Source organism: Caretta caretta, chromosome 3, assembly GCF_965140235.1.
Source record: "Caretta caretta isolate rCarCar2 chromosome 3, rCarCar1.hap1, whole genome shotgun sequence".
In the NCBI taxonomy this organism is placed as follows: Eukaryota; Metazoa; Chordata; order Testudines; family Cheloniidae; genus Caretta; species Caretta caretta.
This window is the reverse complement of record NC_134208.1, coordinates 89,267,296-89,291,024: the sequence shown is the minus strand read 5'-3', so window position 1 is coordinate 89,291,024 and position 23,729 is coordinate 89,267,296. Positions and strand designations below refer to the sequence as shown.

The 23,729-nt window shown below is 38.7% G+C and overlaps 1 long non-coding RNA gene across 1 annotated transcript in view; it reads left to right on the top strand.

Moving 5' to 3' along the window:
- Positions 1-23,729, top strand: part of LOC125634993 (uncharacterized) — a 52,377-nt gene that overhangs the window by 7,832 nt on the left and 20,816 nt on the right. The window lies entirely within an intron of this gene.

Here is a 23,729-nt window from a genome sequence, read left to right as displayed (position 1 = left end):
TGCAACCCCTCCCAGCTTGGTATCAGTCTCAAACTTTATAAGTGTTTTCTCCCTGCCATTATCTAAATCATTGATGAAGATATTGAACAGACCAGATCCAGAACTGATCCCTGTGGGACCCCAATTGATATGCCCTTCCAGCTTGACTGTGAACCACTGATTACTCTCTGGAAATGGTTTTCCAACCACTTATAGTAGCTCCATGTAGGTTGTATTTCCCTAGTTTGTTTATGAGAAGCTCATATATGGAAGTAGAATCTCCACAATATAACAGTAAATAACAAGCTATAATTTATGTTATGGGGTAGGTCTTATAAGTTAAGTCCTAGCCCCCTTCAGCTGCAGGTGAAATATGTAGGTGGAAATTTTGCAGGGTAAGCTGTACCTACAAAACAGAGGCCATTTTAAAAAGAAAATTTGGCCCTAAGTACTAATACATTTTTATAGTCAAACAATATTGTAACTATATATTACTGAAGTGATAATTTCATAAAGCTCTCGGACAGCACTGATTTTAAAATGCCTTAAAACAGAAGGTTTTAGAGAGGAAGCTTGATCCAGTGGTTATGGGTGTTGCCTGGGACTCACTGGTCTACCACAGACTTTGTGTGTGACCTCAGGAAAGTCACTCTGTGCCTCACTTTCCCATCTGTCAAATGTAATAGTAAAATAATAGCACTTCCCTACCTCACAGTACCATAGATAGATTTTTTGTTTTGTTTTGTTTGTGCACATTGGGCTAGAGGCCAGTGGAGACTCATTATTTGAAAATGTTAAACTTGCAAACCTCAAAGATCTGTGTTACAATGAATGCACAATAAAATCTTATAGCCAGATCTTCATGGGTTCCTTTACTCCAGCTGTGGGACTGGCCTTCTAAGTGATTTTACAGTAGAACAAGATGTTTTTCTTCAGTTTTTTCATACTCTAAAATCAAATCAGGTGAGGGCCAACAATGGTAATTAGACATGTTTGTACATGTAGGTACCTGGTTTGTCTCCGCAATCAGCGTAACTATGTGTAGATTTTATGCACACAATTGTTTTCCCATGTTGTCTGAGAACTTACTCCTGAAAACCTTTTACCCCCTTCATTCTCAGTGGAACTCTGTCCTTCCCAGTGGACAGCATATCTTTTATGCTGAAGTATTCCTATCAGAGCACTTTACAAATACTATCTACAGCAGTCATTTCACCCTGCCACTGAAATGCAACCATCCCAAGTGTATTCATAGCAGCTGTTTTAACACTACACACACATTTAGGGCAGGAAGTGAAAAAGAGTACTGTATTCAACTGAAACTTCAGGAAGGTGAGTAGAATGAGATTACTTAAACTGGAAATCCAGCAGGATATTAGGCTACTCAATATGGGCATATACACACCAGAGTTGTTTAGATGAGGACAACTTCCTAATCCCACATGTTGTCCAGACTGACACTGTAAAAATGATCCAAAGGACCAGGTAGGACAAAAACTATTTTATGTCCTGATTGGTGTGTGTGTGTGTGTAGTTTTGTGTTTTCCATGACTGGTTGAAGTAACTACAAAACAGTCTTGTAGTTGTTTGGTTGTATTTCTTGGGATATCACATATCATATGGTCTTGTGTATTGTGTTATTCCTTCATACACTTTACTTTCCTCCTCCACTCTATAAAAATCATAGATCAGGGATAATGGTAAATGTTTTTACTTTCTGCTTTGTATTCCCATTTACCACATTAATATACTAATGCTCAAAGGCTTTAAAACCTTTAAATTCTCTTGTTTGCTATTTTATAATTGTAATGAGGCAACTGAGGGTTTCAGAATTGTATAGTTTTTATACAGGCTTACTACCTACTGAGCATCTTTGCGACTGGGAAATTGTCACTTTTATGTTATAGACCTCCTTAGTGTGCAGTCAGCTACTTTCATTGTAACACTATCTTGTAATCAGAAAAGTAGCACAATGAAGGATTTTTTTTATGACTTCTTTGGTGCATGTAGTCAGATTCCCTGTTAGATCTGATTCATTCTAGGCAATGCATTTGTCCTGATGCCAAATGCTTGTCTTTGTTTCTCAAGCCAAAGAAAATGCTTCTTTATTCCTTTTCCAAACATATTGTTAAAACAAAATTTCAACAGTTTTGAAGAAACATGGGAAACTGCTTCTAAAAGAACTTATATATAGCTGGTTTTCTTTTAAAAAAAGGTCTTTGCAAATATTAGTTTTTGTATTGCAGTTAATTTCAGCATGGATTTTACAGGTTCTTTTTGTATTTAAAATTTTGAGTCTTCAAGTCCCCAAGTGCATAACTTTCTTCCTTCTGTTATTTGATTTTAGCATCATATTTAAACATAGTCCATAAGCAAAGAAAACTGTAGAACCATCCTGAATCTCAAACAAACTACAAACTCTTTAGGTTCACATACTTTTGTGCCACACAAACACCTTCAGTCTTTTTTGATCTGTACAAGTCCCAAGGTAAAATCTGTTTTACTAAAATATATATTGAGTTTCTTCTGGGGTGTGAGTTCTTGGGTTTGTATCGGAAAGGGAAGATAGGATGTTGCAATGCATTCTTCAGCACTAGTATACTAGTGGAAAGCTCCAGAACATGACATTTGAACAGAGTGCTGTTAAAGACCAGCAGTGTCAAAATAAGAAGAGAGGCCTCCTAATGAAATGCTCCCAAAGACAGAACATCTGTTGGAGTTTGGGTGAGAGATTTAAGGCTTTGCAGAGGAATAAGGATATTGTTGAGGGTGATAAGGAGGAAGCAGATCCCATTTAAGCTTTTATCACTGGAACTGTGTAAAGAGCAAGAGTGTGTGGATAATGAAGTGATGGCCAAGATAACCAGACAGGCATTCAATGGTCAGTTTTGATCCAGAGTTCACGGCAATAGAAAGCTAACAATGATGGGCATGGCACAACCTCTGGGTCAGTGTAAATTCAAGAGATGGAGCTGGGACTGGGATGCCTCTGTAATCAGGCAATTGGCCAGGGATACAAAAGGAAGGAGTTGGGAAAAGGAGCATTGAGTTGGGAGTTGGCAGTCTCATGAGAGATTCACTGTAATTCCTGCTCCCTTTCAAGTAGTAGATACTGTGAGGCTTGCTTTCCTTTCCTTGCACATTTGCTCTGAGTCTTGGTTTGAATCAGGCTGAACGGAGGCAAATAAAAAAATGAAATGCAATTATAAAAGTTAACCATACTTCCCTAAACTTAAAAAATTGTTTGACCATGTGCTGAATGCGAAGGTTCAGGTCACTTCTTATGCAAAGAAGTTCACTCATCATTAATATTTATATGTCTGCTACAGATAGGTCATAGTTCTGTTGTAAAGGCATTTACTATTAAAATAGGGCTTCACATTTATTCCAAGTGGTGAATTTATGTTCAGTAAGCATTTTATAATCAAACACACCATTCTTAAAACACAGTAAATGCATTTTCAGTAGTGCTGGACCCATTTATAACTCCTTCATAAACCATTCCCAGAAAACACGCAGATATCAACGTTCCCTAATTATTTAACAAGCCATTTATAATGGAATACATACCTTTAAAATAAAATAACTGCAATGGTTGATGTGTTTAAAACTATTCTGTGCTGCAAATATACCATAAATTATTCGTAAGGCATTTATGCAGTGCTGTACACTATCTGTTATGTGTTTATATATTATTAATTCTTTACAATTCTTTGGCATGCAGCTCTTGAAAATAAGGCATTATCAGTTCCTGATAAAAATGTAAAAGCAATGATGAAGCAACTACAGTACCAGGGAGTCACTGGTTTCTAATTTAAATAGGCAGCCTGGGGTTTATCTGTGATTGTAATAGGTGGAAAATGTTAACCAAGGAACTCCAGTTTCCTCTTTCGTGCAGCATTTGTTTGGTGGATATGGAAGAAGGAAGGGATGCAAAATAAGGGATGCATGCAAAATAAGGGATGCATGCAAAATAAGATTTTTATTGTGGTCCAGATTCTCAAAACTGACCGCCTATACTGTGCTTTCAAAATTTGTGTGTATGGCTGCCTGCAAATCCCATTTTGGCAAATGCTACCTGGAGTTGGCATGGGCATGGAAGGTGGAGTAAAAATATGCCTCATAGATGGCTTATGGTTTAAAATGGATGGCCACAACTTTATTAACCAAATAACCAAACTTTATTACTGAGCACTTTAACTATTAAACTCCCCATGGATCTTACCCAGAGTGAATCTGTCCAGGTGGAGCACCATAATTAATAATAGGCAATAAGGCCCTTAACCACCAGAGAAAAGCCACCCCGGGCTTTCTTTCTCTATATCAAACCATCAGCATCTAGCCTCATACTGAAAATCCCTATTCAATCCTTTCAGTGTGTGAAGAATTAGGACACTCACAAGATGCCTTTGTGTTTCTGTGTTGTAGCTCAATACTCCAAACTGCACTTCTGGCCTCACTTATACTTCTTGTTAACTGCCTTCATCACTGTGGGATCTGAGTGCCCTTCAGTAGTGCATTAAGTGACATGACAAGCATCTGTCATGGAGAGTTCATTCTCTCTCTTATCTTGTCTTATCTCTTGAGGAAAATTGTGTGTGCAGTGTAGTTTTGTTTTGGTAAGATTTTGAGGATTTTTTAAAATGTACATGCTGTTTCAGGTTTCTTTAAGAGAAGGCAGGTGGAAGAAGAACACCTTGCACTTGGAGAGGAAGGTAATAAGGTTTGGAATATTCTTGTGGGGAGGTTGTTCCACAGTTTCAGACTCACCGCCTAGACAGCTCTGTCTCCTGCACAGACCAGCTTTATGTGACTCAGGGTGCCTGAGGTAGCCCTCCCTGAAAATGCCAAGGTCAGGGCAGTTGCAAGAAGGAGAGCAGATTCTCCCAAAACTGATGGTTAACACTGAAGTTAGACTCACCAACCAGTCACAAACTGTGCTCCTGATCTCTCCTCTCCCCCACGGGTTATCAAAAAGGTGAAAAAAGAAATAACACAGCCTCATTTATTGCATTCCAATTCTCTGGCTCCCAATCAGAACATAGGTCCAGTACAGTGAGAAGTTATTTAAAAACTCTGCTCACTACACAAAATGTTCTTCAGACCTTAAAGGTGCAGCCACATTACCAGGTCAATATTAGTTTGATCTTACCCAAAATATCACAGTGCCAGACAATCCTTTAGCATCTAAAACTAAAGGTTTATTATAAATGAAAGAAAGAACAAGAAGAGAGTTTTTAAATGGTCAAGCAGTCAGATATATACATAAGATTTCAAAGTCCATATATCAGGTTCTCACCAATGTTAGTGAGTTTGCTGGCTTGAAAGTCCCTCTGGAGCACATCCACAGCTTGGATGGGTCATTGTCCTTTTGTTCAGAGCTTCAGTTTGTAGAGAAGTTGCTCCAGAGGTAGGAAGCAGGATTAAAGACAAAATGGAGATGATGCAGCTGTCTTTTATATCGTTTGCCATGTGACTTATACTTCCTGTGTCCCAAACACAAGTTTCACAGCACATGGAATGGAAAAGTCTTAGAGTTCTGTCCATAGGCATCCCCCTACATCTCTTGCTGACTCATAAGGTTAGTCACTGGCTTTTTTTCAATGGGTTCATTGTACAGCTGATGTTTCTTGATGGGCCATCAAGCAGGTTTAGTGCTGATGCCATTCTGTCTGGGGGTGTCACCCAGAAACACAGCACAAGTTTGAAATACAGATATACCCTACATATCTATAACTCACAATACAAAGGTGATAAAACATATAAACAAGATTATCTTACTTGGCAAATCATAACATTTTCATAGATACCTTACATGGCATATCTTGTCAGATTCCTTGCAATTTTAGAATATTGGTATCAACAATATCATAAAGTATCTCCCATATTTCATACAGTATCACACTTTACCCTTGAGGTAGAAAGTTCCATTGAGGCTGAGGAGCAAAGTTGTTGCCCACAGTCCTCACCTCAGAACTTTACATTAACTTTTATAAATGCAGGGCCCTGGCCATTGACAGCTTTGGAGATAAAGACTGAGACCTTGAGGTTGATTCAAGATTCAATGGGAAGTAAGTGTACAGAACAGATGACAGGTTTGATGTCTGGCGGGTCATATTAAAACTGAGTATTGTATCATTCACAATGAACAACCATATACATTCTGAGAAAAATGCTAACTGATATCTGATAAAAATGCTAATTGATATATTATGGGGGCTGGAGGAAGATAGTCATGTATTAAGTGACCAGTCTTAATTGGAGATGTAGTCTGTTCAGCTATCCTGTCCCTGGTGGCAATAGATCCACAACTTGCATGGATAACTTGCCTGGCCCCTTGTGTGCTTCCCACAACTGTGAGTGCCACATTGATCAGAAGGAGAGAGGGTGCTGGAGACAGGGCATGCACCCAGGCCCCATTCCACAAGGCCTTGGGGCCAGAATGTTCCTGTTGATGATGTAGTATGTGAGAGTAGCTGTGATGGGTTGGGTCACAGAAACCCTCTTGAGACTGTCACCTGATTGCTGAGACTACCTCTGAGCCTGTTTTCCCTGTCAGCTTGGGACTTCCGTACCCTGTCTTGTTGAGCCAGACACGCTAGCCTGCTGCAAACACAGACCCAGGTCTGAACCACGTCCTCCAAAAGCTGCAGGCTTAACTGAAAACAGCTTAAGAAGTGCTTCTGTATCTAGCACCCAGATTCCCAGTTCCCAATGGGATCCAAACCCCAAATAAATCTGTTTTACTCTGTATACAGCTTATATAGGGTAAACTCATAAATTGTCGGCCCTCTATAACACTGATAGAGAGATATGTACAGCTGTTTGGTCTCCCAGGTATTAATACTTCCTCTGGGTTAATTAATAAGCAAAAAGTGATTTTATTAAATATAAAAAGTAGGATTTAAGTGGTTTCAAGTAATAACAGCCAGAACAAAGTGAATTACCAAGCAAAATAAAATAAAACATGCAAGTCTAAGCCTAATTCAGTAGGAAACTGAATACAGATAAAATCTCACCCTCAGAGAAGTTCCAATAAGCTTCTTTCACAGACTAGACTCACTATGGGTACTGCTGATCGGCCATCTGCCTGGTCAGTCAGGCATGCACCTGGAGAAGCCCTTTGTCTGGCTTTTGTGGAAGGACAGCTGATCATTTTGACTTCCTGCCCTTACCTCTGGCTGGCTGGCCTTTATGTGTCACGGTCAAATACCAGGTACTTGCTGGAACCTTCTGTCACATGCCTCTTTTCATGTTGACACTTTGTCCACTCAGAGCCAGTATGGTTCTTCTGGTCCCAACATACAATTCTACCCTCTCCTATCAAATAAGAAGAGTGAGGAAACCAGTGACATGACCAGTGGAATTTGACTGGCCAATCCCCATGACTGGGTGCCCAACTTTGTAATGGATGGGAATAAGATCAGGGCACAAGATTCTAGGTCTTCTCGTCCCCAGCCAGTATTGCCAAAGCCCCACCTCAGTGCATCAGGATGAGCATTTGCAAACACAGCACTGGTCACTGACAGCATCGTCCTCTTTGTCTTCAAATTATACATTTATAGCTTTTGTGGGCCATGTGATTGAACAATTTTTTGGGGGAGGAGCAAAATTTAGGTGGCCAATTCTGAAAATTTTGGCAATTCCATATGTATATGCTGTAAACTAGTAACTTAAACTGATATCCCTGGATGTCTGTCTTATATATTTGTTAACACCTATGTATAGTATATATGTCAACCAAAATTTTAAAATAAATATTTACAGTGTGTGTAATATGCAATACTTGCCCATTTAATAAGGTCAGTGTGGGTAAAATTAACATTATCGGTAGGTTATATCATTTTACTCCTTGGGATGGTGGTGATGTCAACTTCTGTGTAAATGATATGTGCACTTACTATTTGGTTTTGAAGTTTATCAGTAGCAAATGTATGTGTACTGAGGATTTATATAACATTCCTACTAGTTTACTTACATACAGCATTTGTGCATTGAAAACGGGATCTTATTTGACCAAGCCGTTTACTGTCTGCCTTGCCTGTCTCATTTGGGTTGAAAGATCTTTGAAGCAGGGGCAATGTTGTCTTTATATTGTACAGTGCCAGGCATAATATCATCATTAGGCAATAATGTAAATCATATTTCATGCAGTTGTGGATCCTTAAACCTTCTTTGTCCATTTGAAATGGATACTGGAATAAATGCTTAAATCTTAGGGGAAAAAAAAAACATTTCTTCCCAGCTGGAGTTAACTTGAAGAAATAAGCCATTATTACTTTACCATTGAATGTAGGCACCACCGTTTTCAGTCAAATGTGAGAGAAATCTGTTATCCCTTAGGGAGGACATAGCAGCTTGATCTACTTTTTTCATTATATATTACCTTTCAAAAGCTCTTCTTTCAATGCGCATGAAGTAACCATTTACAATACTAAAACAATGGCTTGTACCTGGTAGCAGAAGGAAATAAGAGGTGAAATCAGAGAGATAGAAAATGTTTAAGGAAACAAATACAATTTACTTTCTAACTGTTGGGCTTTGGTGAAGAAATCTGAAATACAAAGAATTAAGAAAGGTAAACCTAAATAACCAGAAATCATAGAAAAGTCAGGGGTGAATTTTATGTTCTCTCCCCACAGTATTCCCAAACATTGCAGTATTTCTTGGAGAACAGTTATAACAGATGATATTGATTTTATTTTGAATCTCTTTTTTCTTCTTCTGCAGCTAGTTTTATATCTCTGGAGTGAAGGCACTCACTGAGTTAAAACAATTCATGCAGTGGCTCATAATTATGTTTTTCTCATGCTGCAGTTCTGTGAGAAGACCAGTTCCATACCTGCACTGCTTTCAAGGACCATCTATCTGCTCTTTGGCTCTTGCAATCCCTATTACTTAACTATGATCAAAGACATTTTGAGTCCATTTTTGGATGTGCTTTTTTCCATTTATTTATTTTTCATTGCATGTGCAAAATGTTGCATTTTTTTAACCATCAATAAATTGCAGGTGCACATATTAGTAAACATCTAACTATCTGAGTTACAGTTGAAAATAGGTATTAGATATCTAGCTACAGATATTTGTGCACACAAATGTGAGCACAACTTTTATCCAAAGGGATTTAATGGAAATGCCTTTGGTGAAATTCCATGGGTGAAATTCTCAAAAAATGCTTAAGTGAATTAGGCACCCAAGTTCCATTTCCAAAAGTGACTGATGGACAGATTTTGAAAGGTATTTAGGTGTATAAAAATGCAAAGAGATGTTGAGTGGAGAACTTGGGACATAACGATGCAAGATTTCAGGGAGTATTGACAGCAATTTATTTATCACTGGTGTGGTAAATATCAAATAATGAAAGCAGCTCCACTTGCTTCTTTGCTAAGTAGTGAAATAAAAGTGACACAGATGCAAGTGGGAAAAATCCTTAGCAGCTGAAGTAAAATTCTGTGCCAAAGCAGCACTATTCTAGTCTAGTCTATTCTAATCAAGTTCATACATTGCCCTCATCACTGCAGTATCTGAACAGTTTCCAGAAGTACATTTAAAATGATCATGTCAGCCCTCTGTTCTTTCAATATTCAACCTGAACATGAATTTTCTGTAATTCCTGATCTTTAAGTGCATGTTAAATTTTAAAAAAAGAAGGAAAGAGCAAAAGGTTTCTTTATTTGAAACATTATGGGCATTTTTATTGCCTTTAATTTTGTCTAATGAAGGTCTGTAAAATATCATATTTCCCCTTATATTCTCTACTTCCTCTGTAGATTAGTAGACATGATGTCAATATACCATTAGTGGGGTTGAATTTTATTATAATTACTGGTATTTGTACTACACATTAATGCTGAAGTTTCTTTTACTCAGTGTGGAAAATTGGGCTGTTCAGTAACACCGGTACTAACCCAGGAGTGTTCTGCATAGCACTGAGTCTTGTATCCATGACACACTTGCCTCTGTAGTTTGCATACCTTGGTTTGGGAGCCAGGAAGTATTATTGTGTTTCCAGGTTTAATGAGAAATAAAGTTTCCTCCTTGCTTAGCCATGGAAAAGAGATTTTATTTCCTCCCTGAGACAAAGCATTTGTGTTCTTCCAGGTCGTGACCTGGGAAAAGTCATTCTTTTATTGGCTCATCTCGTGTCTTAGTTTACTCCACTGATTTATTCTTTATTTCATTACTGTCCCGCAGGGCATCAACATTAGTCAGTGATGTTATTTTTTTCAAAACAGGAGGTATATCTCCTGTTTTTACAGCCCATAGAAAAATATTGTCTTTTCTCTTCTCCACCCCTTCTCCTCGGCCAATCAACAACCTCCAGACTGTCAGCAGTGTATTCACTCTACAATACTTAGGATATTCATGGTTTTCAGTGGCACTGAGCAGCACACATGTGTATTAAGCATGCAGGGGCTGGTCCCTTCCTCATAGCAGAAACTGGATGCATTTTTTCCTTGCATGTTTTATTGCCCGACAGTATAAAGGAGAGATTTATAGATTCAGAACTATGTTAAACCCCAGGAAAATGAGCAGAAAGGGTAGTGAACTGTGTCATCTGCTGATCCACAGATAGCGAGAATGATTTTCTGGGCAGCCCAGCACAGCCACCAGAGTAAATTTGGGTTCAACCTTCACTATATATGTGATAAGGGAATAGTGAGCGTCAGATCCTAACCATTCATCTTTAATATTTCACAGTGCTACCTGTCCTGCATGTACTAGTTAAAAAATGGTAACATGAGATAATGTAATGTATAATATACCACAATATGAGACTACATAGTCAGGTATGGGCTAATCTCCCTCTACCAGATTTCACATTAGGTCAACAAAGTGTAACAGGAAATTTGTGCATCATGAATCATAAATGAACTAACTGTGGTTTTCTGAGTTGAGAGTGCAGTAGGTGTGCATTACTTTCCATTTTCAGCAGGGAGGCAGAATTCATTATTTAGGCACATTGCAATATGTTGCTTAAATAACATGGCAAAAGAGAAAGTTTCTTGCAAGAACAAGCAAATGGAATAGAAAGGGAAACAGTTGGCTCCGGAGACTGGTAATGGGCTGTGAATTCTGTCATCTGTAGCTCACTGATTCAGATCTACTCTAGTATAGTAGTGACCAAAAGGCCTCTATCATCTGAAGGCCACGTTGTGGCTCATGTGAAATGAGTTGGTGGTCTTAGCCCAGGACAGATGTACAGATTATCACTGACACCGGTTGACACATGGTGCTTGTTTACAATCTCAGCAGAGAGGCAAAGGCTGAATCAGCATGGAAACTCATACTCATCTCTTTCCTGGTTCCTCCCTCACAGAGCTGAGGTACACTGGGGGCTTGGTGTGGGTAAATTGCACTGCAGAGGATCCCAGAGCTTTAGCAAATAATGCAGTCTCATAATGGAGGAGGAGTTTATCAAATGATAAGGGGAAACAATGTATTCTTTTAAGAGAAAATAGAATTTATAACAGCAATAAAGGATTTATAGCAGCAATGAGTACTTATATATAGCAGATTATTATTAGTTTAAAAAAATCACTGATTCTTCACCTCCGGCCCTTAACCAAATCCTGTCCTATTCTCATCTAATTTATGGAAACATACAATATTTTATTCTTACTTCCTCTGTCGTTTGACTTTACTAAAAAGTCTGAGCTCCTGATTTGCGGATCTGTTGTTTAACTGCAGATTAACAATTACTACAAAACTCCAGATGTATTAAACAATTTGCACACAGTATATGTGAAAATTATCAATCTATTTACATTGCATTTGAGTAGGTCAGGATCCTATGGATGCAATCCATTTACAACAGGGGCAAAAGGAAAGATAGCTTACTGCTGTAACCCCATTATTTTCCACTGTAAAATACAGTGTAGTTATTTGAGTCTCAATACTGTACTAGAAAACATTGTCTCCATCCAACTAGCACTTAATCTCTATTACCTGGAGGTTAAAAAGTCAAAAAACAATCATCCATGTCAGTGATTCCTGCAGTGGATTGTTACTGAACCATGTAAGGTCGTTTAAATGGGGAGAATTAGCTCCCAGCAGCTTCCTGAGTCAGAGATATTACAGTACTCTTCTGCCCCATCTCTCTTCCATTGAAAGCAATGATCGAGTCCTGTGGGCTTCTTATCAAAGGTGTCCTGCAGAAGCAAAAGGCAATGTTTTTTTCTTTTAATAGGCATTTCTTGTTTTATTAACTGAAAATATCTAAAGATGGATGGTGAGACTGAACACAGCAACTGTGATGACTTTCCCAGACTACTGTGGAGTTAAGCTTCGCAGGGCAAAGGCTAGAGATGGACTGGATCTGGTAAACAGGGCAGCCCGTTCAGTTAGCCTTGCAGGCCAAAATATTGGCGGGGTATAGACTGTGTTTCTGTAGGCTGTTAATACATCTTTTAAACATGTGTATGTGCATGCTCGTACACACAGAGAATGAAACCTGTCGTACGTGACCCAAGGGACCAGTACAATCATTTGCCTAGTAAATGGGGTCCTTGACTAACAGCTGGACAAAACAGGACTAGAAACCTATGGGGTAGTTTAAAGGGGTCATAGGGTTACGTGTGGTAACAAGGGTGTTTAGTATAGGTTTCCCTCTTCTCCAGAATTTAAATTTATAAAATGGCCATATGGGAGGCTAATGAAGATTCTGACTGGGTTGATATCTAATATAACAACTCAGGATTGATTTGATGAGCTAATTTGCCTTCCCCCAAAGTCCTACTCAAATCAAAAGGAAAAAATGCTAGAGAAAATAGTTTCCCTACAATTTTTATGTTTAGGTGGGGTTTTTTGTCTGCCTTTTCTGTGAGGTGCTGTAGAAATCAAATATCACTTTGACCCCTCAGCAGGCAACTAGCAACCGAAATGGACAAATGAAAACTTCAGCTGCTTACTTTTTTTTTTTTTTAGTGGAAACAAGACTAGTAAAAAATCACAGTAAATGAAATTGTTAAGTAGTTGTTATTTTAAAACATTTACAACTTTTTGGGGAGGCATCCAGATCCCATTTCCAAGGAAACAGAAGCTGAAACAGTAGTAGAGAGTTACACCTTGCAGTTTACAATTTTGGCTTGCAGCTGAGAGTGGAAAAACTCTGTTTGGCAAATAGCCACGTGCTGAAGTCTAGTGTACTTTATGGGCCAAATTCTGGTATGCTTACCCAGTAGTGCTTTACTTTGCAGATAGTTCTGTTCATTTCCACAGAACTACCCATGGAGTGAATGTCAATAAAATCTGGCCCTAGATGTATGCCTAGAAAAAAAAAGATTTAATAATGAAAATTGAAAATTTGCTTTAAATAAAGGCAATGTATTTTTGTGTCCTAATCACCAATTAAAATACACATAATATGTCTTTAATTAAAAAAAATGTAATTTAAAACAATTCAAAATGAGAAGCAATAACATATTCTGAATAGGATGCAGTGTAGTTGTAGCTGTGTAGGTCTCAGGATATTAGAGAGACAAGGTAGGTGAGGTAATATCTTTTTACTGGATCAACTTCTGTTGTCTCTCTCACCATAGAAGTTGGTCCAATAAAAGATATTATCTCATCCACCTTGTCTCTCTACTATTCTGAGTAGTGGCTTTTGCTAGATAGGCCAAATTTCTATCTCATTTATACCAGTTTTATTCCATTCTTCTTGGTTAGCTGATGGCACTTAACCTTCTTCATAGCTAAAAAGACCTGTGGATTTTCCAGCCATGCAAAGTTCTACTTGTCCTGAGTGGGTAGGGTTTTGTTTGCTTGTTTTTGACAGTTAAGTAGAAATCATTATTTTCTTCATCATCAGCATCTTGCTGCTGGTGCATAAGCAGATTTTGCATGTGGACTGGTAAGCTCTTATGACATCTTTTCAAGTCTGGTATATCCAGTGTAATTACACCTTTTACAATTATAATAAAATTTAATACAAATTCATAGATTTTTAAAGCCAAAAGAGACTACCAGATCATCTAGACTGACCTCCTGTATGGCACAGGCCATAGAATTTCATCCATTTGAGCCCAATAACTTGTCTGACTAAATCATATCTTCCAGAAAGGCATCCACATCTTTATTTGAAAACATAGAGATTGAAAATCCAGCACTTCCCTCCGTAGTTTATTCCAAAGGTTTATCACTCTCCCTATTACAAAAAAATGTGCTTTATTTTTAATTTGAATTTGTCTGGCTTTAACTTCCATCCATTGTGCTTTACTGGAAATGATTACATTGTAAAAAGTGACTTATAAACAGGTTTTTTTTCCCTTTGTGGTTTACTTATTTTTACCATTTTTCCCCAAGAAACCATATTTCTTGACTTGGAACATAACTTGGGGTAAATGTGCCTTGTGTAATGTGCAGGAGAATGTGATGTGTAGTTGCAGTTAACAATACCAGAAGGGGAGGAGATGTGTACCTAATCCCCCTGCACACTGTGATGAATATTACCCCACTATATTGTGACATGTCCTGTCCACTGTATTGGGTTATGTGACATAATGTCATGTAACAGGAACTACGCAATCAATGAGAAATATTGCAACAGGACATGCCAGCAGGGAAACTTTGAAAAGGCCCATTTTTCTAAACAGTCATAGGGTACAAAAAAGTGCTTTTATATTTAATTTATAAAAAGTATAAAACCGATGCAGAAAGCCAGGGTATATTTCACTTCTATTGTCAAGTTTTATTGCTTATAGAGGACACAAAAGTATTTTGATCCAATATACTTTATTTATTTATTCAAGTTTAGACTTGAAATTAGATGAAGATTTCTAACCATCAGAGGAGTGAACTTTTGGAATAGCCTTCCAAGGGAAGCAGTGGGGGAAAAAGACCTATCTGGTTTTAAGATTAAACTTGATAAGTTTATGGAGGAGATGGTATGATGGGATAACATGATTTTGGTAATTAATTGATCTTTAAATATTCATGGTAAATAGGCCCAATGGCCTGTGATGGGATGTTAGATGGGGTGGGATCTGAGTTACTACAGAAAATTCTTTCCTGGGTACCTGGCTGGTGAATCTTGCCCATATGCTCAGGGTTTAGCTGATTGCCGTTTTGGGGGGCCGCGAAGGAATTTTCCTCCAGGGCAGATTGGAAGAGGCCCTGGAGGTTTTTCGCCTTCCTCTGTAGCATGGGGCACGGGCCACTTGCTGGAGGATTCTCTGCTCCTCGAAGTCTTTAAAACACGATTTGAGGACTTCAATAGCTCAGACATAGGTGAGAGGTTTTTCGCAGGAGTGGGTGGGTGAGATTCTGTGGCCTGCATTGTGCAGGAGGTCGGACTAGATGATCATAATGGTCCCTTCTGACCTTAATATCTATGAATCTATTTTATTTTATTTCTGACATGATCCTCATCATTCCATTGCATCTAAATCACCAGGATAACTAGTTTTGTTCTTAATATGCTCTCAAGTAGTTGGGTTCTAGAGCATTTTGTGAGTCTACTCTTTCAGCTTTTTGTTCAAGCACTATTTGCCACGCTCAGTCTACATCATAATTCAAAGATGTTCAGACAATCAGACCCACCATCTGTAGCACCCATCATGGTAATATAGAGTTTCTTTCCAGGTAAATTGTATTGCTGCAGTAAGATTCTTAGAGGGCTTTGTGGAGATTCCGTCTCTTCTAATTTCTCTGGTTAGAAACTGTATATGTCTGCATACAAGCATGTGCCCATGCAGAGTTGGTGCACTCTAGTAGGACTGCTGGTTGCTGTTTACTGATCACCGCTTCATAGCCAGAGGTGCCTCTGCAGTGCCTTTGCTCTGTTTTCCCCTTTACAGGGCCCTTTCTTGAGATTAGCATGAGCCACTGCCTAGGGCTGGGTTAATAGCCAAAAGTAGTTCAAAATAATCCTCAATGTCCCCAGAATAAAGGCCATTACAGCAATGCAAAAGTTTCTACTCATCTCCAGCTCTTCTGCTGCAAACTGAGCTCTTAATTTGCCCCAGACCCTTGTCTATGGAGCCGCTGATCCTGTCCTTCCCGATGGGAGCTCAGCCTTCTGACTCTGGCTTCCTTCTTCCTCTCAGCACACACTCTATTCTGAGTGAGAAGGCAGCATCTATACTGCCCTCTTTTGGAGACCTTCTCTCTGATTGGTTGGGAGAGAGGGGAGCCCTGTTCCACTCTGTACTATAGGGCTCATGGTACCTGGCCCTTAAAGCGACGGTATCCTGGGTCTTTCCACCCAATTACTAGGGCCTGCTTCTTCTCTTCCTGCTACATGGCCTCTTCCAGGGCTTGTGTTTATTCCACTAGTCTTAAAGAGCCAGTATACCCCATTACATTCAGGTTAAAAGTTCACTCTGTTTTCTGTGTAATTCCCTATACTTAAAATGGGAAATGCCACTGGACCAGGTAATATCTGTAGAACCTGAATACCAGAATGAACGTTGACGTGGCACCACTGTATAGAACTTAAAAACCTTGTGCCTGTTACTGTGGAAATGCTTTCTAAAGAACAGGATTTTTCAGCATATTCTGAAAGTGTTTCTGTATAAGGTTTTTTTATTTAGAAACTCATTTGGAATGGAAACCCCTTGATAGAGAATTCATTACCTCTATCTCTCACACGCTTCATCCTGCAGCTTTGTAATTTGCTTTGGCCGAAAGAAGCACAGATGTAACGGCTGGAGATGTGGATGCTGATGCAGCTGGGCCTGATCTGTTGATGGCGTTGGAGTCCAAGACCAAGTATTTAAACTGATCATGGAAATGTACTGGGAGTCAGTGGTGGGATTGAAGCACAGGTGTGGCATGCTCCTGCCATTTTATCCCATCTAGGGAGAGGGTGACTGGATTCTACTCAAACAACAGCTTCTTCTTTATTCCCACCTCCTTGCCGGTAGACAGTGAGTTAAAATAATCCAGTCTGGAGGTAGTGTACACATGGAGGCAAAGTTTCCTAGCACACTGCAGATGGAAGAGGCTTCTTCTCCAACTGATACTACCTGATCATCTAAACTAAATAATGAATTAAATGCAATGATATACAAAAGGCTGCTGAGCATGTGCCACCTGAAGAGTTAAAGCTATATCAACCAGGCATTAAGGGCCTGATCCAAAGTGTATTAAAGTCAGGAGAAAGGTTCGTATTCACTTCAGGGGTCTTGAATCAGGCGCTAAATTACTGGATTTTAAAAATTTCTCCTCGCAGGTGAACTTGCTTGCTTGTTTAAAACCTATCAAGGCTCTGATCCTGTGAACACATCTACTTAGGAGTAACTGTACCCACGAGTTGTCCTATTTTCATATACATAAAATTATTCACATCCTGAACTGTTTTCAGGATTGGGCTCAAGTTTTTACCCCTCAAGAACATCCATTTAATTCTTTCCCAGAGCATAATCCCAGTTAATAGAAATAATAATTACAAACAACAGTTCAGTTGTCCTCTTTGTTGGAAAGATGTGAATCACTTTCCACAATCCTGACAGTCTGTCTTGAAGGTGTTCTTGCTATCAGAGGATCAAAGTAGCATTGCATCCTTACAAGTCTTTAAGAAGTACTGTAGCAAACAGCATAGAAATTGTTTTTTTGCGGTGGGGGAAGGGAGTTCGCTGGCCAAGTATAACATACTTTTATTTTAAGCATTCTTTCTTACTCACTTTTTTGCAGAGTGTGGGGTTTCTGTTCCCCGCCCCTTGTTTGATAAACAAAATAAGGCCCTTTTGCTACCCGGCTGCTCAACTGTAATTCAAAGAGCAGGGGCAAAACAGGCCTAACCTCAATTTCCTGTGCGGAATGTGCAGCTGCCTGATTGATGGCCTGCTGAATTATTAATGAAAGGACCTTGTGTGCATATTCATGGCAACATCTCTTTATTAATTCATAAAGCAGCTGCTGCAAAGGCAGAGAGTGGAGGACTCAGTCTCCTCCCACGTGAGGGCACATAAGAAGTGCCTCTTCCCTAACCTCTGACAGATTCCTGCCCCTCCAGCAGCTCAGTTTATTTTGTGCAACAACAGCAGCTCTTCTCCATTTTTGTTTAAATCCGACTTCTTTGCACCAGCAAGGGGACGGTGGTTGCCAGCCAGCCAGCAATCAGAGTGACCGCAAAGGTTCAGCTCTAATTCCCAAATAACGTTACTTACGAAAACTAAAATGTAATGGGACTAACTAGAGTCCATGGCTCATTTCAATTATTTTCTAATTGTTTTCAGATGCTGCACTGCATGCTTCATTTAGTTCTACAATAAACACTACATGCAGCATGGTGGTGTTTGTCACCAGAGACAAAGGAGAAATAGAAATATCCCATAGGAAATGATGCAAAATAATAAGATACATTTTTCAGTGAGATGAAACAGAAAACACAAGGGGCTGGAAGGAAAAAGTCTCTGTTTACAAACTACTGTTGATTGTTAGTGAAACTTTTTTTTCTAAAAAAAAAAAAAAAAAGTTAAAAGCCACGAGAGCTTCCAAAACACCATGATTATGGAGGAACTACAGCATATCTGCCTGTGCATATGTGTAGCTCTTTTTTTTTGCACTCTAAAAAGAATCTGAACATCTCATAGGCCTGTCTGACCCTCACTACACATAATTTGCAAGTTGTGTAGTCACAAAACCAGGGGATAAACTGCTTAGTTACAAAAAAGGATGACACATGATAAGCATGTCTGGGCCTAGTCAGTTCTTGAATAAGGAACATCAAAGTAAAACCCAGATGATGCAGAAAATGGGGTTGGTGATATAGCAGCTAGCACTCATCTCTCTTGGGCCTTGATCTTGTAAACACTTACGTGCTCGCTTAGTCTTATGAACAGGAGTAGTCCCATTTTAGTTATATTAATAGATTCATACTCATAGATGTGAAGGCCAGAAGGGACCACTATATCATCTAGTCTGATCTCCTGTATAACACAGGTCGTAGTGTTTCATTCAGTTACCTCTGTGGGGAGTCCAAAAACTTGAGTATAAGCCAGAGGTATTTCACTTCCTCTAATTTTGCATACAACAGTTACTCTATCAAACATGTTAAGTGTCCTTTAGGTAAACAGGAAACACTACCTCATTATTTGTAGTGTTCTCTGTATTTCCCTATATAGTACTTACTACGGGAAACAGCTAGGGAATACTGCAAATTCTGAGGTAATGTTATTCGGTCGTGTAGGGCAATAAGCACATTTTTAAATGCGATCTACCTACCTTACCTTCTACTGATTGTTATAAACATGTCTACAAACATCTTCAGGTATGTCTCACTATATTAAATAGGCAGTGCCTGCTATACAGTGGGGATAATAGTACACTACCAACTGTCAGTAGTGTAAAAATATACTCAAGTAGAGGTAGAACATGGAAAAGTTGGACAGACTTGTCACAGTGCTTGCCTAACTTTAGCTATCTGTTTATCACACTCATCACTATGACATCTGAGCTTTAGTACTGGAAGGCACCCTGTTCAGCCTCTGGCTTTTTAGTCCATTTTTTCCCTATTTACTTTTTCTGTCACTTCATAGCAAAATGTATCTATCCTGAGTGTGTGACCTTAGTGCTCATTATTAAGCTAGAGCCAGCCATAGTAACATGACTGAAACACAGCAAGCTCAACATAACATTGTTTGCTTAAATCACACACCTCTTTCCTAGTAGAGAACTTATTTTTACCCAAGCCCTGCAGAAACCTGCTACAACTAGCAGACTGCAGTATACATTATTTTCTCATCCTTCCCCATGGGGTGTGCGAACATTCTTCAGATTTGTGAAGAACTGCTCCAAGCAGGATATCTCTGCAGACTATATATGAATGTACATTTGTGTTATTACCATCTGAATCTTCTTGTGATATGGGAAGAGAAATATAGGCCAGTGACAATTCATTCCATGAAATAAAGGACAGAGAAATTCTATTGCATGATGAGGATAAAAATACATCTGAATTTCAATCTGGGCTGCAGGTGAATATCTTTGCTCTTCACTGAAGTAGCTGTGTAAGTGAATGCTTTTGATAAAATTTCCATTTCCATGACACACTTTCCAAAAGCTTTCATGCAGTGATGGTGTTTTCTGATACCCTACAGTATTTTACTACTGTCTGACAGTCCAGATTATCTGCTCCCCTGATGTTTTTGAAGAAGAGGTAAAATTCTTTCTTGGGGGAACACCATGTTTTTCTGTTAGATTAAGGGCCTAAACTAGAGCATATTTTGGAGACGGCTTGATCCTGACACTGCAACCTAAACCCATCTCTTGTTCGTCATAGGTATTAGACTTCAAATATAAAACATTGGATCTGATTATATTAGCCTTGCATTCATCTGAACATGGGATTTTGTAACAATTTTGTAACAATTTTGTAACACATTTGATGCAATTATAATTTCCTTTCCACGTAATTAAAAATAAATGAGAAACCAAATATAGGCAAATAAATTCAGACAATATAAGAACCAACTCAGACCTTCACCTAAACTGTGAACCTCGACCCAAAACTATTGGTACGTTACTTCAAGTTCCTGAGAGAGAGTGTCAAAATACCACCAAAAATATTTCCAACTACACCAGAGGAAAGTATTTTGAAGAGCTTGCAACCATGGTGCAGTCTTCATTGGTTGAAGATATACATCCACAACTGACCAATTCAGTCTGTAGTAAAGGAGTACTCTTGGATTCCTTGCTGATGCTGGGAGATACTGTCCCTTCCTAGCTGATGAAGACCTGGCCTTAGTTACTCACACCTTCATCACCTCTCAGGTGAACTACAGCAGTCCAATATACTTGGGTATGAAGCCATGAGCACTCCAGGAGTCAGAACTCCAACTAGTTCAGAATGCTACAGAATCTCCTCAGCACCACAGGCTTCTGAAAATACATCAACCCCAGTCCTCTGCTCTCTGTGCCAACTTCACATAGAATTTTGAATCAAGTTCAAGGACTTGGTCCTTATCTTCAATGCACTCCATGGGCTGGGCCTAAGATATCTAAAAAAACTACCTAAAGCTGTGGTTGACAACTTCTTCCCTCTGGCATAATGGAACTCTCAACAAGAAGAGAAAAGCTAATCTTTGTGGGAGACAGAACTTTCTCTGAGTGCAGTCCAAGAACTCCTGCCAAGAGCTAAGGGCAATCACAAACATCTCCACTTTCTGCTTTGAATACAAGCCCATTTCTTTGACCTTGCCATCAATAATATAAACAAATAGCAAAAGGTACATTTATGTTTGAAAAAAAAATTAAAAAGAAACCAACCCACGCTACCAAAACAAGAAACCTCCCTGCACATGCTTTTCCCTCTGGAGAGGTGATGAGAGACGAAACAACGTGTGACAGATGTGTTGTTACGATTGCTTAACACACAGCTGGAAGTCACTCATACACTAAGATGTTGAGCAAGGTGTAAGAATCTGAATAGACTAGAAGTCAGAACTGGAAATATCACAGGAAAGCCTGTTTTCGCCAACTCTTCAACCATATTTTGTGGACTAAAGAGTCTCCGAACATGAGGATGAACATCTGGATCCCACACAAATATGCATCTGAACCAAACTGCTCAACCTGCTATAACTAAAACATGAGCCAAAAACTTCACTTTTATCTGACTTGCTGTTTAGATCCTTACAAAAGAGAAAATACGATTCTTTGTTTGAATCACATTCTCACTGTCTGATATGCCTGCTGTTACCCGGACTCAGGCTAGGTTTTTATTTTCATACTAATGAAGGAAAATCTGTAGCATATGACAAATCCTCCACAATTATTTTGCTTACTTCCTCGCATGTTAACCCTAGTGTGCAAGCCTTTTATTCTATATTCCTAACAATAGCTCCTTTGTTGCCACTGTTTTTAATAATGATGCCCTCTGGTACTGTAGCAGCAAGACTGCAACACCTGTTTCCATGCTGATAGACTTCCATTCTGGTGCCAGCCTACTGATCTGGCAGCACACTCAGATCCAGAGTCTGACACACTCCTGGGTTTCCCCCGCTTTCTTTGTGTATGCAAATGATTAATGTAATTTCATATAGATATATGCCTAGTTGTATGAATGTGCTTTTCAGGTATTCGGAGGGTGTGAAAGATACACTTGGCAGATGCTGTGTGATAAAGGTTAAATACTGTATTCACGACAAAACTGACTCAGATTGGAAAGAAAAGATATAGAAATGTAGGTGAGGGATGGAGCAGGACAACTACTGTTTGATCTAAATGATTCCCTTCCTCCTTTCCTAATTGTAATTATATTGCTCTTGCAGATACTTGAATATGGTTTAAGGAGCAAGTTCTGCTCTCAAGTATATCTGCATAATTTCAATGAAGTCAGCTGAGTTAGTCTTGATTTATGTTGATATACACAAGAGCAGCATTTGCTCCAGACTCCTATATTTTGGAAACGTTTTCAATGTTATAAAATAAGGCAGTTTGTGGCTGAAACACTGAGCTTCCTGTTTGTTTATAATACAAATAAAATGTAGATTGATTTGTTTTTATTATTTGACATATGCCCTGTCTGTTGCTTAAGCAAAGACAGCTCAGAAAAAAACAACAGATATTTCAGCAGTACCCTCCAGCTTGATTTTAAAATTGTGCTTACACCTTTTCTAATGGAAATGGGAATGCTATAGGTACAAATTACCTTTACATATTTAAATAAATAATCATAATATTTTTACTTAAAAAAAGACACTCTGACAGATTCCGTCATCTGTATATTGAGTAGCATCTGTGGGAAACTCACAGCATAAAGTGCTATTCAAAATGAGTAAGGGTGGAAATATTGGGGCCTCAGCAAAGAAAAGTGGAGGGTTCTGCTCCACGTGTTCTGACAGCCTGTGCTTGAATTCGCTCCTAAGGACTTGATTTTGCTATCCTTCTTCATAATGGGTAGTTCAGTGGGGTTACGTGCAGAGTAATTAAATATTCAGCATGAATAATGGTGACAGGATCTGGCCCTTATTATTCACATGGTCATAAAATGGATGAGCCCTTGAGATTTACAGAAATGCAGCAGCATTTGCTTACTTACCCTTTCCTTATTTTTTTTTATTTCTTGTGGTCTTTGGGAGGAACAGAAATATTTAGTCAGAAAAAGTTCTATTAATCCTGTGACTCCATTGACAAAATAATCATAGAATTCTAGATTCATGGAAACGTAGGGCTGATAAGGACCTCAAATGGTTATCTAGGGCATCCCAATATGCTAAAGCAGAATTAAGTATAATTAGACCATCCTTAACAGTGGTTTGTCTAACTTCTTCTTAAAAACCTCCAATAACAGGGATTCCACAACCTCCCTAAGTAATGTGTTCCAGTGCTTAACTATATATATATATATATATATATATATATATATATATACACACACACACACACAGAGTTGTTTGGTTTTTTTTATAATTGCTAATCTAAATCTCCCTTGCTGCAAACTAAGTCATTTACTTCTTGTCTTGCTCTTGATGGAGATGAAGAACTGTGTGTACTGGCCAGTGAAGCCATATATACATACTATAATATACTACAGTATACATACTATATATAATACAGCTCAGACTCTTGTGAGTTTCATATCTGAAAACTTTCTACAGGCACTAGTGAGATATGATCAGTAATCCCAAAACAACACTAGGAAACAATTAAGGAAACAATCCTGCTGATAATAGCTCATCTTAACTAATTAGCCTTTCACAGTTTGTATGGCAATTTACAACTTATCTGTATGTATATATATATATATATATATCTATATCTTCTTACTATATGTTCCATTCTATGCATCCGATGAAGTGGGC